Raw genomic sequence first — 16,777 nt, forward strand, 5'->3', positions numbered from 1 at the left:
AACAACAGTTTCAACAACACCACCCACTCATTCATCCACCAGTGTTTCAACTACTTCTTCAACAACTTGTCCATATACATATTCCATGAAATGCTCATGGAAGGAAGAGAACGATAACCCAACAAAGTCTTCTAAGGATGGAAAGAATATTCCATCAGGAAGTGATTCAAGTGAAGAAAATGGTAAATCCTCTAAAAGCCCTAATGGAAAAGACGGTAGCTCTGGAAACAATGCTTCAAATAAAAAAGATACAAATGGCAAGAAAGGATATTTCAATGAGCTGATCAAGAATTTTTTCAAGGGCTCCTCAAGTGAAGAAGACCGAAGCCAAAACTCTGGAAGAAAGGGTTCTAAACAAGAAGACAGCAAGTCCAGTAAAGGATATCTTAATCAACTAATCAAGACATTTTTCAAAGGTTCATCAAGCAAGGAAGACAAAAATAATAAAGCTGGAAGCAAAGATTTTAAAGAAAATGACAGCAAAACCAATAAGGGATTTTTGAGTGAAATAGTTAACAAAGTTTTTAAAGAATTTTCAAGCGAGGAAGAGGATTTACCTTCTAACTTCTCTGGGGATGATATTGATAGCTCAGAAGTTTTAAAGGTCGCAAGCTATGAAATCTGTTCAACAATGGAAATGGCCAGTCAAATTGAGTGTGAAGTTAGATCAGACCTGAGCCCAAGAGAAAGTAAAGCAGTATCACAATGTAACAGGGACACTGGCATTGCTTGTCTGCTAGCCAAACAAGGAGGAATTGATGCCCCACTATGTGACTATTATTCAATAAGGGTGCTATGCTGTTCTACGGTCTGTGGTGAAACAACAACCTCAACCCCAACTGCAACATCAACCACCTCTAGCTCATCTAAGACACCTCCATCATCAACTTCTCTTTCTAAAAGTACAACAACTAGTTCTACTTTGTCTACAACTACAAGCAAGACACCCACAACATCAAGCTATATTTCTTCTACATCCACAAGCGGAACAACAACATCCACATCACCCACTACCACAACTAAAACATCCCCAACATCTACCTCTGTTTCTTCAACATCCACAAAGACACCATATACATCTCTTTCTGTTTCTACTACATCAACAAGTGGAACAACAACCACTTCTACTTCATCTACGACATCAACACGCACAACTCCGAAATCTACTTCTGTTTCTCAAACAACAACAAGGACTACAAGTGGAACAACAGTTTCAACAACACCACCCACTCATTCATCCACCAGTGTTTCAACTACTTCTTCAACAACTTGTCCATATACATATTCCATGAAATGCTCATGGAAGGAAGAGAACAATAACCCAACAAAGTCTTCGAAGGATGGAAAGAATATTCCATCAGGAAGTGATTCAAGTGAAGAAAATGGTAAATCCTCTAAAAGCCCTAATGGAAAAGACGGTAGCTCTGCAAACAATGCTTCAAATAAAAAAGATACAAATGGCAAGAAAGGATATTTCAATGAGCTGATCAAGAATTTTTTCAAGGGCTCCTCAAGTGAAGAAGACCGAAGCCAAAACTCTGGAAGGAAGGGTTCTAAACAAGAAGACAGCAAGTCCAGTAAAGGATATCTTAATCAACTAATCAAGACATTTTTCAAAGGTTCTTCAAGCAAGGAAGACAAAAATAATAAAGCTGGAAGCAAAGATTTTAAAGAAAATGACAGCAAAACCAATAAGGGATTTTTGATTGAAATAGTCAACAAAGTTTTTAAAGAATTTTCAAGCGAGGAAGAGGATTTACCTTCTAACTTCTCTGGGGATGATATTGATAGCTCAGAAGTTTTAAAGGTCGCAAGCTATGAAATCTGTTCAACAATGGAAATGGCCAGTCAAATTGAGTGTGAAGTTAGATCAGACCTGAGCCCAAGAGAAAGTAAAGCAGTATCACAATGTAACAGGGACACTGGCATTGCTTGTCTGCTAGCCAAACAAGGAGGAATTGATGCCCCACTATGTGACTATTATTCAATAAGGGTGCTATGCTGTTCTACGGTCTGTGGTGAAACAACAACCTCAACCCCAACTGCAACATCAACCACCTCTAGCTCAACTAAGACACCTCCATCATCAACTTCTCTTTCTAAAAGTACAACAACTAGTTCTACTTTGTCTACAACTACAAGCAAGACACCCACAACATCAAGCTATATTTCTTCTACATCCACAAGCGGAACAACAACATCCACATCACCCACTACCACAACTAAAACATCCCCAACATCTACCTCTGTTTCTTCAACATCCACAAAGACACCATATACATCTCTTTCTGTTTCTACTACATTAACAAGTGGAACAACAACCACTTCTACTTCATCTACGACATCAACACGCACAACTCCGAAATCTACTTCTGTTTCTCAAACAACAACAAGGACTACAAGTGGAACAACAGTTTCAACAACACCACCCACTCATTCATCCACCAGTGTTTCAACTACTTCTTCAACAACTTGTCCATATACATATTCCATGAAATGCTCATGGAAGGAAGAGAACGATAACCCAACAAAGTCTTCTAAGGATGGAAAGAATATTCCATCAGGAAGTGATTCAAGTGAAGAAAATGGTAAATCCTCTAAAAGCCCTAATGGAAAAGACGGTAGCTCTGGAAACAATGCTTCAAATAAAAAAGATACAAATGGCAAGAAAGGATATTTCAATGAGCTGATCAAGAATTTTTTCAAGGGCTCCTCAAGTGAAGAAGACCGAAGCCAAAACTCTGGAAGAAAGGGTTCTAAACAAGAAGACAGCAAGTCCAGTAAAGGATATCTTAATCAACTAATCAAGACATTTTTCAAAGGTTCATCAAGCAAGGAAGACAAAAATAATAAAGCTGGAAGCAAAGATTTTAAAGAAAATGACAGCAAAACCAATAAGGGATTTTTGAGTGAAATAGTTAACAAAGTTTTTAAAGAATTTTCAAGCGAGGAAGAGGATTTACCTTCTAACTTCTCTGGGGATGATATTGATAGCTCAGAAGTTTTAAAGGTCGCAAGCTATGAAATCTGTTCAACAATGGAAATGGCCAGTCAAATTGAGTGTGAAGTTAGATCAGACCTGAGCCCAAGAGAAAGTAAAGCAGTATCACAATGTAACAGGGACACTGGCATTGCTTGTCTGCTAGCCAAACAAGGAGGAATTGATGCCCCACTATGTGACTATTATTCAATAAGGGTGCTATGCTGTTCTACGGTCTGTGGTGAAACAACAACCTCAACCCCAACTGCAACATCAACCACCTCTAGCTCATCTAAGACACCTCCATCATCAACTTCTCTTTCTAAAAGTACAACAACTAGTTCTACTTTGTCTACAACTACAAGCAAGACACCCACAACATCAAGCTATATTTCTTCTACATCCACAAGCGGAACAACAACATCCACATCACCCACTACCACAACTAAAACATCCCCAACATCTACCTCTGTTTCTTCAACATCCACAAAGACACCATATACATCTCTTTCTGTTTCTACTACATCAACAAGTGGAACAACAACCACTTCTACTTCATCTACGACATCAACACGCACAACTCCGAAATCTACTTCTGTTTCTCAAACAACAACAAGGACTACAAGTGGAACAACAGTTTCAACAACACCACCCACTCATTCATCCACCAGTGTTTCAACTACTTCTTCAACAACTTGTCCATATACATATTCCATGAAATGCTCATGGAAGGAAGAGAACAATAACCCAACAAAGTCTTCGAAGGATGGAAAGAATATTCCATCAGGAAATGATTCAAGTGAAGAAAATGGTAAATCCTCTAAAAGCCCTAATGGAAAAGACGGTAGCTCTGCAAACAATGCTTCAAATAAAAAAGATACAAATGGCAAGAAAGGATATTTCAATGAGCTGATCAAGAATTTTTTCAAGGGCTCCTCAAGTGAAGAAGACCGAAGCCAAAACTCTGGAAGGAAGGGTTCTAAACAAGAAGACAGCAAGTCCAGTAAAGGATATCTTAATCAACTAATCAAGACATTTTTCAAAGGTTCTTCAAGCAAGGAAGACAAAAATAATAAAGCTGGAAGCAAAGATTTTAAAGAAAATGACAGCAAAACCAATAAGGGATTTTTGATTGAAATAGTCAACAAAGTTTTTAAAGAATTTTCAAGCGAGGAAGAGGATTTACCTTCTAACTTCTCTGGGGATGATATTGATAGCTCAGAAGTTTTAAAGGTCGCAAGCTATGAAATCTGTTCAACAATGGAAATGGCCAGTCAAATTGAGTGTGAAGTTAGATCAGACCTGAGCCCAAGAGAAAGTAAAGCAGTATCACAATGTAACAGGGACACTGGCATTGCTTGTCTGCTAGCCAAACAAGGAGGAATTGATGCCCCACTATGTGACTATTATTCAATAAGGGTGCTATGCTGTTCTACGGTCTGTGGTGAAACAACAACCTCAACCCCAACTGCAACATCAACCACCTCTAGCTCAACTAAGACACCTCCATCATCAACTTCTCTTTCTAAAAGTACAACAACTAGTTCTACTTTGTCTACAACTACAAGCAAGACACCCACAACATCAAGCTATATTTCTTCTACATCCACAAGCCGAACAACAACATCCACATCACCCACTACCACAACTAAAACATCCCCAACATCTACCTCTGTTTCTTCAACGTCCACAAAGACACCATATACATCTCTTTCTGTTTCTACTACATCAACAAGTGGAACAACAACCACTTCTACTTCATCTACGACATCAACACGCACAACTCCGAAATCTACTTCTGTTTCTCAAACAACAACAAGGACTACAAGTGGAACAACAGTTTCAACAACACCACCCACTCATTCATCCACCAGTGTTTCAACTACTTCTTCAACAACTTGTCCATATACATATTCCATGAAATGCTCATGGAAGGAAGAGAACAATAACCCAACAAAGTCTTCGAAGGATGGAAAGAATATTCCATCAGGAAGTGATTCAAGTGAAGAAAATGGTAAATCCTCTAAAAGCCCTAATGGAAAAGACGGTAGCTCTGCAAACAATGCTTCAAATAAAAAAGATACAAATGGCAAGAAAGGATATTTCAATGAGCTGATCAAGAATTTTTTCAAGGGCTCCTCAAGTGAAGAAGACCGAAGCCAAAACTCTGGAAGAAAGGGTTCTAAACAAGAAGACAGCAAGTCCAGTAAAGGATATCTTAATCAACTAATCAAGACATTTTTCAAAGGTTCATCAAGCAAGGAAGACAAAAATAATAAAGCTGGAAGCAAAGATTTTAAAGAAAATGACAGCAAAACCAATAAGGGATTTTTGATTGAAATAGTCAACAAAGTTTTTAAAGAATTTTCAAGCGAGGAAGAGGATTTACCTTCTAACTTCTCTGGGGATGATATTGATAGCTCAGAAGTTTTAAAGGTCGCAAGCTATGAAATCTGTTCAACAATGGAAATGGCCAGTCAAATTGAGTGTGAAGTTAGATCAGACCTGAGCCCAAGAGAAAGTAAAGCAGTATCACAATGTAACAGGGACACTGGCATTGCTTGTCTGCTAGCCAAACAAGGAGGAATTGATGCCCCACTATGTGACTATTATTCAATAAGGGTGCTATGCTGTTCTACGGTCTGTGGTGAAACAACAACCTCAACCCCAACTGCAACATCAACCACCTCTAGCTCAACTAAGACACCTCCATCATCAACTTCTCTTTCTAAAAGTACAACAACTAGTTCTACTTTGTCTACAACTACAAGCAAGACACCCACAACATCAAGCTATATTTCTTCTACATCCACAAGCGGAACAACAACATCCACATCACCCACTACCACAACTAAAACATCCCCAACATCTACCTCTGTTTCTTCAACATCCACAAAGACACCATATACATCTCTTTCTGTTTCTACTACATTAACAAGTGGAACAACAACCACTTCTACTTCATCTACGACATCAACACGCACAACTCCGAAATCTACTTCTGTTTCTCAAACAACAACAAGGACTACAAGTGGAACAACAGTTTCAACAACACCACCCACTCATTCATCCACCAGTGTTTCAACTACTTCTTCAACAACTTGTCCATATACATATTCCATGAAATGCTCATGGAAGGAAGAGAACGATAACCCAACAAAGTCTTCTAAGGATGGAAAGAATATTCCATCAGGAAGTGATTCAAGTGAAGAAAATGGTAAATCCTCTAAAAGCACTAATGGAAAAGACGGTAGCTCTGGAAACAATGCTTCAAATAAAAAAGATACAAATGGCAAGAAAGGATATTTCAATGAGCTGATCAAGAATTTTTTCAAGGGCTCCTCAAGTGAAGAAGACCGAAGCCAAAACTCTGGAAGAAAGGGTTCTAAACAAGAAGACAGCAAGTCCAGTAAAGGATATCTTAATCAACTAATCAAGACATTTTTCAAAGGTTCATCAAGCAAGGAAGACAAAAATAATAAAGCTGGAAGCAAAGATTTTAAAGAAAATGACAGCAAAACCAATAAGGGATTTTTGAGTGAAATAGTTAACAAAGTTTTTAAAGAATTTTCAAGCGAGGAAGAGGATTTACCTTCTAACTTCTCTGGGGATGATATTGATAGCTCAGAAGTTTTAAAGGTCGCAAGCTATGAAATCTGTTCAACAATGGAAATGGCCAGTCAAATTGAGTGTGAAGTTAGATCAGACCTGAGCCCAAGAGAAAGTAAAGCAGTATCACAATGTAACAGGGACACTGGCATTGCTTGTCTGCTAGCCAAACAAGGAGGAATTGATGCCCCACTATGTGACTATTATTCAATAAGGGTGCTATGCTGTTCTACGGTCTGTGGTGAAACAACAACCTCAACCCCAACTGCAACATCAACCACCTCTAGCTCATCTAAGACACCTCCATCATCAACTTCTCTTTCTAAAAGTACAACAACTAGTTCTACTTTGTCTACAACTACAAGCAAGACACCCACAACATCAAGCTATATTTCTTCTACATCCACAAGCGGAACAACAACATCCACATCACCCACTACCACAACTAAAACATCCCCAACATCTACCTCTGTTTCTTCAACATCCACAAAGACACCATATACATCTCTTTCTGTTTCTACTACATCAACAAGTGGAACAACAACCACTTCTACTTCATCTACGACATCAACACGCACAACTCCGAAATCTACTTCTGTTTCTCAAACAACAACAAGGACTACAAGTGGAACAACAGTTTCAACAACACCACCCACTCATTCATCCACCAGTGTTTCAACTACTTCTTCAACAACTTGTCCATATACATATTCCATGAAATGCTCATGGAAGGAAGAGAACAATAACCCAACAAAGTCTTCGAAGGATGGAAAGAATATTCCATCAGGAAATGATTCAAGTGAAGAAAATGGTAAATCCTCTAAAAGCCCTAATGGAAAAGACGGTAGCTCTGCAAACAATGCTTCAAATAAAAAAGATACAAATGGCAAGAAAGGATATTTCAATGAGCTGATCAAGAATTTTTTCAAGGGCTCCTCAAGTGAAGAAGACCGAAGCCAAAACTCTGGAAGGAAGGGTTCTAAACAAGAAGACAGCAAGTCCAGTAAAGGATATCTTAATCAACTAATCAAGACATTTTTCAAAGGTTCTTCAAGCAAGGAAGACAAAAATAATAAAGCTGGAAGCAAAGATTTTAAAGAAAATGACAGCAAAACCAATAAGGGATTTTTGATTGAAATAGTCAACAAAGTTTTTAAAGAATTTTCAAGCGAGGAAGAGGATTTACCTTCTAACTTCTCTGGGGATGATATTGATAGCTCAGAAGTTTTAAAGGTCGCAAGCTATGAAATCTGTTCAACAATGGAAATGGCCAGTCAAATTGAGTGTGAAGTTAGATCAGACCTGAGCCCAAGAGAAAGTAAAGCAGTATCACAATGTAACAGGGACACTGGCATTGCTTGTCTGCTAGCCAAACAAGGAGGAATTGATGCCCCACTATGTGACTATTATTCAATAAGGGTGCTATGCTGTTCTACGGTCTGTGGTGAAACAACAACCTCAACCCCAACTGCAACATCAACCACCTCTAGCTCAACTAAGACACCTCCATCATCAACTTCTCTTTCTAAAAGTACAACAACTAGTTCTACTTTGTCTACAACTACAAGCAAGACACCCACAACATCAAGCTATATTTCTTCTACATCCACAAGCGGAACAACAACATCCACATCACCCACTACCACAACTAAAACATCCCCAACATCTACCTCTGTTTCTTCAACATCCACAAAGACACCATATACATCTCTTTCTGTTTCTACTACATCAACAAGTGGAACAACAACCACTTCTACTTCATCTACGACATCAACACGCACAACTCCGAAATCTACTTCTGTTTCTCAAACAACAACAAGGACTACAAGTGGAACAACAGTTTCAACAACACCACCCACTCATTCATCCACCAGTGTTTCAACTACTTCTTCAACAACTTGTCCATATACATATTCCATGAAATGCTCATGGAAGGAAGAGAACAATAACCCAACAAAGTCTTCGAAGGATGGAAAGAATATTCCATCAGGAAGTGATTCAAGTGAAGAAAATGGTAAATCCTCTAAAAGCCCTAATGGAAAAGACGGTAGCTCTGCAAACAATGCTTCAAATAAAAAAGATACAAATGGCAAGAAAGGATATTTCAATGAGCTGATCAAGAATTTTTTCAAGGGCTCCTCAAGTGAAGAAGACCGAAGCCAAAACTCTGGAAGGAAGGGTTCTAAACAAGAAGACAGCAAGTCCAGTAAAGGATATCTTAATCAACTAATCAAGACATTTTTCAAAGGTTTTTCAAGCAAGGAAGACAAAAATAATAAAGCTGGAAGCAAAGATTTTAAAGAAAATGACAGCAAAACCAATAAGGGATTTTTGATTGAAATAGTCAACAAAGTTTTTAAAGAATTTTCAAGCGAGGAAGAGGATTTACCTTCTAACTTCTCTGGGGATGATATTGATAGCTCAGAAGTTTTAAAGGTCGCAAGCTATGAAATCTGTTCAACAATGGAAATGGCCAGTCAAATTGAGTGTGAAGTTAGATCAGACCTGAGCCCAAGAGAAAGTAAAGCAGTATCACAATGTAACAGGGACACTGGCATTGCTTGTCTGCTAGCCAAACAAGGAGGAATTGATGCCCCACTATGTGACTATTATTCAATAAGGGTGCTATGCTGTTCTACGGTCTGTGGTGAAACAACAACCTCAACCCCAACTGCAACATCAACCGCCTCTAGCTCAACTAAGACACCTCCATCATCAACTTCATATTCTACAAGTAGCAAATCAACAAGTTCCAGCACATTTACAACCAATACACCTCAAACTTCGACCACCTATTTTACTATATCCACAACAGGATCAACCACTTCCCCTACAACATCAACTAGGACAACGCCTACTTCTACTTCTTCTAAGTCAACCACTTCAGCCTCAACCTCCCCAACTACTACAAGTTCAGTATCTCAATCTACCACATTAACAACTTTAACATCAAGTACCACATATACTATTACGTCAACGTCTGGAACAACTACCATACTAATGCCTACCACGTCTTTTACTACATCGTCAACATCATTTACTTCGTTATCTACTCCATTGTCTACAAGTATTTCATCTTCTAGGAGCACATTTTCTGAGACAACATCACCAACAACCACTTCACGTTCAACATCCAACACAACACCAAAATGCTTTTGTCAAGTTAATAAATCACTCTTTTCACCAGGTAAGTAAATATTAAAAATTGCCACATCAAATTGTTTACTTACATGTTAGTTTACAGTTTTAAGGATGATATAAAAACAAATTTATGTCAATAGTTTTTACAAGTCAACATCATTCCATAAGACCTTGGGGGTGGGGGGATTAATAATTTGAAGTGTTTTTGAAATCTGGTCTATCTGTAGAAGTTCGCCCGTCTATTTTTGGATTGTGCGTTTAATTTATTAATCTGATGTTCAACCTTTTGAGGAGCCTCTTTACAACTCTGCAAAAATAAATTCTGACATAATTTCTAATGATAGTAGACTTGCTATATAAGTCTGCTCTGTATTAGCGTCTATTAATGTAAAATGTCGCACCTCTATTTAATTTTCACAATTTGGAGTTGTATCTACAGCTGCTAAGTTTAGGTGCATTTTAAAAGTAGAGTCAGAGACGTTGCACTTCTAAAAGTGCATAAAAATTCACACCAATAGAAAAGTTGCAGAACCTTAATACCCCCTCTTGTGTTTTTGCTTTTTAGAAGCTCTTATTAAGTTATTTTTATCAAAGTTTTTCTTTTTCATGTGGCAATTTAAGCTATATTTGCATCTTACATTTCTAGAGTTTTACATGTAATGTCAAATTCTAGAAATCACAGTTGTTTAGATTTCAGAAATGTATCTTCACTAGTAAACAAAGATTTCTGCAGTGATAGTAGTCTTGTCTGCTTCATGGGCAATTTAGCTTTTCATGTTGAAGTGTAGCATGTCTGTCTAAAATATTTAGCTTATTGGGGAGATTTATCAAAACCTGTGCAGAGGAAAAGTTGACTAGTTGCCCATAGCAACCATTTAGATTGCTTCTTTTATTTTTCAGATGACTTTACAAAAATTAAAGAGGAGATCTGATTGTTCACTATGGGCAACTGGTCAACTTTTTCTCTGCACAGGGTTTGATAAATCTCCCCATATATTCCTTTTCAGACCCACATTTAGATACGAAAAAAGATTAAAGCTATATTAAGCAAATTCTATAAGAATGCATATCAGCTTTTGTTGATATGCTTTAGGATAATTGAGATAAAGTAACATTTTTCTTTTGCAAAGCAAAACAATCTATATAAGCATGGACTTGATTGTCAGACTTTTGAAAAATTATAATGTATACTTTTTTCAATATAAATGTCTTTCCTATAAATGTATGAATGTCTTAATGTTTCATAACAATGTATATATTGTATTTAGGTGATACCATCTATAAAATGGCTGATAAAAATGGCTGTGAATATTCTGCAAAATGTACCAGTGACTGCACGTTGGAAAGATATGGTGTGGAATGCCCCTCAACAACAACTGGTGGCCCAACAACACCTGTAACAACAGGATCAATATCCACAACTCCTAAGTCTAGCTCAACAACTACTGTATCCTCAACAACATATTCAGTGATATCCACATCTCCATCTCCATCATCTCTATCAAGTACATCACCAATTATATCAACATCCACCAACGTATCAACAACCGGTTCAACCATTTTATCATCAACAACCTTGTTAACTTCTTTGGTACCCCCTTCCAACAAAAGTGAGTGCAATGATATTCTTACCATTCATCAATGTTAACTCATTTGTTTACATTGGCAAAAATGGATTCATAAATACATTTTTAGCACTAGTCATTTTCTAACAATATAATAAATACATTGCCAAAACCTTTTCAAGCAATATAATTGTATTCCTCCGTACTGAGGAGTGTATACCACTGCAAACACCACCAATGATCAGCTGGTATCACAGGTATCATATGAACTTATGAAAGTCAACTGATCATCTAGTCAAGTAATGCAAGGATGCATTGGATTATTTAAAGTGAGAGGCACTTTTTAGAAGCTTTTAGCTTTGACTAATGGGGTGACGTTTAAAAGTGGGGACCGTCTGCTATTGCTACTATATGTCTATGCCTCTGCTATGAGTCTCTTTTTAAAGTCTTTTTTCAGAATGTATCTATAGCATTTTTATTCCATTTTTGATGCTGTTCTTAGTGACAGGAGTGTATTTCAATGGAAAAGAAACAGCATAACAGGAGTACTGGCACTTGTTGCGCTTCTGTCTTTGGCTGGGTCCACACAGTGTAAAATTCAGTACACATTTTATTTTTTGCGCAATCAGCATAAGATAAAATATGTGCAGCAACCTTAACATTATGTCCACCCCGGGCCTGGCATAAAATGCACTTTACAACCTTCTTCAAAAAGAGTACATTCACACATACCGTATCTTCTACAGATTTGCTGCTGCGGATTTTATGCTACAGATTTGATGCTAGTAAATTAATAAAAATATAGAAATAGTTAAACATAGCAGCAAATCTGCAAGGGATATGATACATGTGAATGTACCGTAAAATCGGGAACTAATGGGAGGATTGAGAAGATGAATGCTGTTGATATCCTAGCTTCAATAATACTCAGCATAACAGAGTGCACTCAAAAATAATAAACACTATATCCCGTTCTTTGCTTCACAGCTTGCGGTGAATGTGTATGTCTAATGCCAAAATGTGGGTCTGGCTACAAAGTAGTTTCTTTCCTGCCACCTGGTGCCTGTTGTGTCAATATTACCTGTGGTATGTATATTATTGCTGTCCCATTTCTTTATTAGTATGAACTATTAGGAACAGAATTTTATTTTGTACAAACATTAGAACTAAACATTATAATCAAATGTCTCATTTACCAAAATGGTGCAGATTACAAAATATCTGATATTATATCTAAATATATTTTTTAAAGGTTGGCTGAATTAAAATACAACTACAAGTTACTAATACTCCTTGTAATATACTTTTTTTTTTTTTTTTTGAAGTTGCTAGGCATTTAACGTTAGTAGAAATTTTGTTTAGTAGCCAGACATTAATTTTTATAGACATCAATAGAAAATAATCCAAAAATCCTAGGCAACAATAGTAATGCTTAAGGTGTTGTATCTACATGAATCCAGCCCTGGTATTATTAAATAACACAAAAATAATCTCAAGGTTTGCAAATGAGTATGTTCTTTACTTTTGGGCTCTATGTACACTTAGCTCTCCTGACATGTTACTTTTGGGCTATATGGACAGTACATTTAACTCTATTGACACGACAAGTTTGTGCCCATAGACTATTATTAGTCAATAGAGTGTCCTTTGGCATATCAACTACATAGCGGCTATATATTTTCACTACCTTATTCAAATCATAAATACCAAACAGTATACTTTTATTTTCAATGGGAATCTTATTGCATCTCTTCTTTTTTAGTGCCTGACACTGTCTGTGTATTTGGAACTGATGTATATCAGGTAAAATGTTTTTAAATCAAATTTTTTTTTTTTTTGCAATAGTGTTTATTCTTATTCTTTCTCAACGTAGGGTAAACATTAGGCAAAGCAAATTCAAATGCTTCTTTTAGCCGTATTCTTGTGTACTGTACTCTTGTATTATCATTTTATCTAACAGTAAAGTTCTTTTCAACACAAAACAGCTTTTATTGCTGCTTACAAAACCACAGGGGCATTTACTAGGTAAAATTTCACAGAATTCTGTCGCAAATTCACTAAAATGTATAAACCGTGCAGAGAAAAAAAACCTTAAAGGGGTACTCTGCCCCTAGACATCTTATCCCCTATCCATAGGATAGGGGATAAGATGTCAGATAGTGTGGGTCATGTCGCTTTCATTATTGCACAGAGCAAACTCACTCTGTGCGTAATGACGGGCGATACAGGTGCCAGAGCATCGTGATGTCATGGCTCTGCCCCCTCATTACGTCAAAGCCCGCCCCTCAATACAAGTCTATGGGAGGGGCGTGGTGGCCGTCACGCCCCCTCCCGTAAACTTGCATTAAGGGGGCGGGCCATGAAGTCATGAGGGGTGGAGCCGTGACGTCACGATGCTCCGGCCCCTGTATCGCCCGTCATTACACACGGAGCATGTTTGATCTGTGCACTAATAATAGCGGGGTGCTGCAGCCGAGATCCCGGGGGTCCCCAGTGGCAGGACCCCCGCAATCTGACATTTTATCCCCTATCCTTTAGAGAGGGGATAAGATGTCTTGGGTCGGAGTACCTCTTTAAGAAATTTAAGAAGTCTCTAGATAGCAAGATTATGTATCCAAAAAGTCTAGCAGGTTGTTCCAAATCTATTGTGCAGTGTGCACCATTCTGAACACTGCTCATACAATGATGCCAATGTAATGAAAATGTATATATTAACTTTAATTTGTTTTTCTTCAGAGAGGATCTTATATTCCGCAGTCAAAAGATGCATGCCAAACATGTCAATGTTCCTATGATAAGGACAGTGATTCCGGATTCTATGCGATAAAATGTGCCCCAATTGTTTGTAGCACTACCTGCAGTCCTGTAAGAATACATTTTATAATAATAATTGTTCTTGGAGCTATATTTCCTTAGTCATATTTGCTTGCATGATTATTTCCAGTAGAAGATAAATAAGGGAGGCAAATTATGTATTGTGTGAAAGTCAAATGTAATAGTTTAGGCTATCTGCCACCATTTTAATTTGTTCAGGACCAGATGCTTACAATGTTGCCACCCATTGTATGCAGTTACTTGAAATGAAAGACCTGGACATGTGATAAATCCTGTCCACATTGTGCAGCACCGGACAGGGAGGTGCTGATTCAATATGTGACTGGAGCCTTAAAAGATGACAGTCTGTTTTTTGCCAGTGATTTTGGGGCTATTTGCATAATTGTATAATTTCATGTTACCTGGCTTTAATTGTTTTTACATGTCCTATGTGCTTTTTTTTTTTTTTTCTTTCTTAAAGGGGTTATCCAGGAATAAAAAACACAAAGCTAATTTCTTTCAAAAACAACTCCACATCTGTCTCCAGGTTGGTTGTGGTTTTACAACTTGGCTCCATTCACTTCAATGGAACTGAGCTGCAGAACCACACCCAACCTGGAGACAGACGGGGAGAAGTTTTTGATAGAAAGTAGCTGTGTTTTTCTATTACTGGATAACCCCTTTAAATCTATGTTTGCCTGTTCTTACTCTAGAAGCAGCATCTATAGACAGCATTCTATTATACAACCAATTACAGTATAGCTAACTTGATATAATATTTTCTGTACACATTACCCATGACATTGCCTGTTTTTTTTTTTTTATTCTATCCTAGGGCTATGAATACAAAATGAAGAGTGGACAGTGCTGTGGAGAATGTGTGGCAAAACAATGTTCTATGAAGAGTGATAACAAAACTGATATTTACATTCAGGTAACAAAAAATCACTGTCCAATGACTTCTTTAAAATTATACAGCTACACATTACTTTCTACAGATTGTCACAGTGATGCCAGAATAACAGAATGCCCATATATGCCAGCTCAGACCCATATTAATATATTTTGTTAGTTCTCTGTATCACATAACTTTCTGTTAAGGCCATATTTACAGACCATGCTACCCGTGGCACCAATACTAAATACATGCCATTTGAATGAGTCCATATTCAGACTCTTTCTTGCCATATATCTGCATGAAATTTGCATTAAAAACACACATTTCAATTCAGGGCTCAAGTCCTGCAGGAACGCATGGGAACTGAGTTCCTGCACTTTTGACACAGCAGAAACACCGTTCCCATTAGCAGGAGTCCTTCAGGACCATACCTTGAGTGGAAATCTCAGGGCTTGACCCCGTGTTTCAACCCCACACATTTCCACAACAAAATGATCATTTTGGGGCTACAAACCAGAGCACTTTTCACCAATGTGGGTTCTCTCATAGTTTTGAGTTATGACATTGCAAAATTGCTGTGAATATGCATATGTGGTTCCCAGCCTATGATTCTAGCTGTTGTTTTTGCTCAGTTACATTCCTCTGAACCATCTATAACTTTCTGTAACCTTTTGTTATCCCCTATCACCCTATCACCCCATTATACCTTGTTGCCTTATGTCATCCCCTATAACCTTATGTCAATCCTTGCTACTTTCTTGTCCAAAGGAAATGAGGCCACACTCCACTTGATTTACCTTAGCAAGAGGTCATATGGTTCGATCTTATTCCCCATGTCGTATACAGGGGAGACAGCATGGGAGGGCTATCCCCAACTCTGCAATGCTGGGATCTAGTGTCCTGCCATTAGCTGCTCTAATTCATGCTATTGTCTGTAGTTGTAGAGTCCCTTTTCCTGCTCTGTAAATGATACATACTGTTGTTTGCTATGGTCCATCATAAAAATATTTGTGTGCAGCAGGCCATCCTTTACCATGTATACGGGAGAGGAAGTTACAGAAAACATGCCTAACATAGGATGCATCTGCTAGATCCAGGGGGAAATATTGCATTCCTGCAGCAGCTATATAATATGCAAAGTCACTTATTTAGATGGTGCACACTAAACAATGCTACCCTAGACATCTTCTCTTTGGGTGCTTTGACCCTGTTATGAAAGCCTGAACGAGCAACTGATAATGCCAAAATAGTTGAGCCCCATTCGGTTAGTAAACCCAGTTTATCACTATCGACCTGTGAAATATATGTATAAAAAAAAAATTCTCTGATGTGTTAAACTGCATCCTAAACTACTAGTCATGTGCCAATTACTCATAATATGTACGCCACATTGTAATCTGAGCATTAAATTATCTTTTATTTGTGCCCCAGGTTGGACAGACTTACAGTAATATTAACAGTAAATGCAGCTACTATGAATGTAATGAAGAAAATGGTCAGCCCATCCTAACCAGAGTGAAGAAGGTTTGCCAGGAGTTAGACATCAACAGATGTAATCCGGTAGGTTAACTAATATTTTACAGATTGCTTTTAGATAATCTTTTTTGTAATCATGTTAAAAGTTTAGGGCGAGGGGGGACGTGGCCTGCAGCTTGGTATGAGCAGTCGCACGGAGTGAGTGCTCCCGCTTAGAGCCTGCTGAATCTCCATCCTGAATACCCATCTTGGCTTCCTAGACACCGATTACCAGATCTAAAGCTAAGGAGATGG

At 37.8% G+C, this 16,777-nt stretch overlaps 1 long non-coding RNA gene across 1 annotated transcript; it reads left to right on the plus strand.

The window, feature by feature from the left end:
* The first annotated feature begins 14,065 nt into the window (after positions 1 to 14,065).
* Positions 14,066 to 16,553, plus strand: LOC130276907 (uncharacterized). The gene is made up of 3 exons (XR_008845290.1): positions 14,066 to 14,160; positions 14,945 to 15,043; positions 16,439 to 16,553. It is a non-coding gene; the product is annotated as an uncharacterized LOC130276907 (long non-coding RNA).
* The last annotated feature ends 224 nt before the right edge of the window (positions 16,554 to 16,777 follow it).

The sequence above is a fragment of the Hyla sarda genome, chromosome 6 (genome assembly GCF_029499605.1).
Source record: "Hyla sarda isolate aHylSar1 chromosome 6, aHylSar1.hap1, whole genome shotgun sequence".
NCBI lineage: Eukaryota > Metazoa > Chordata > Amphibia > Anura > Hylidae > Hyla > Hyla sarda.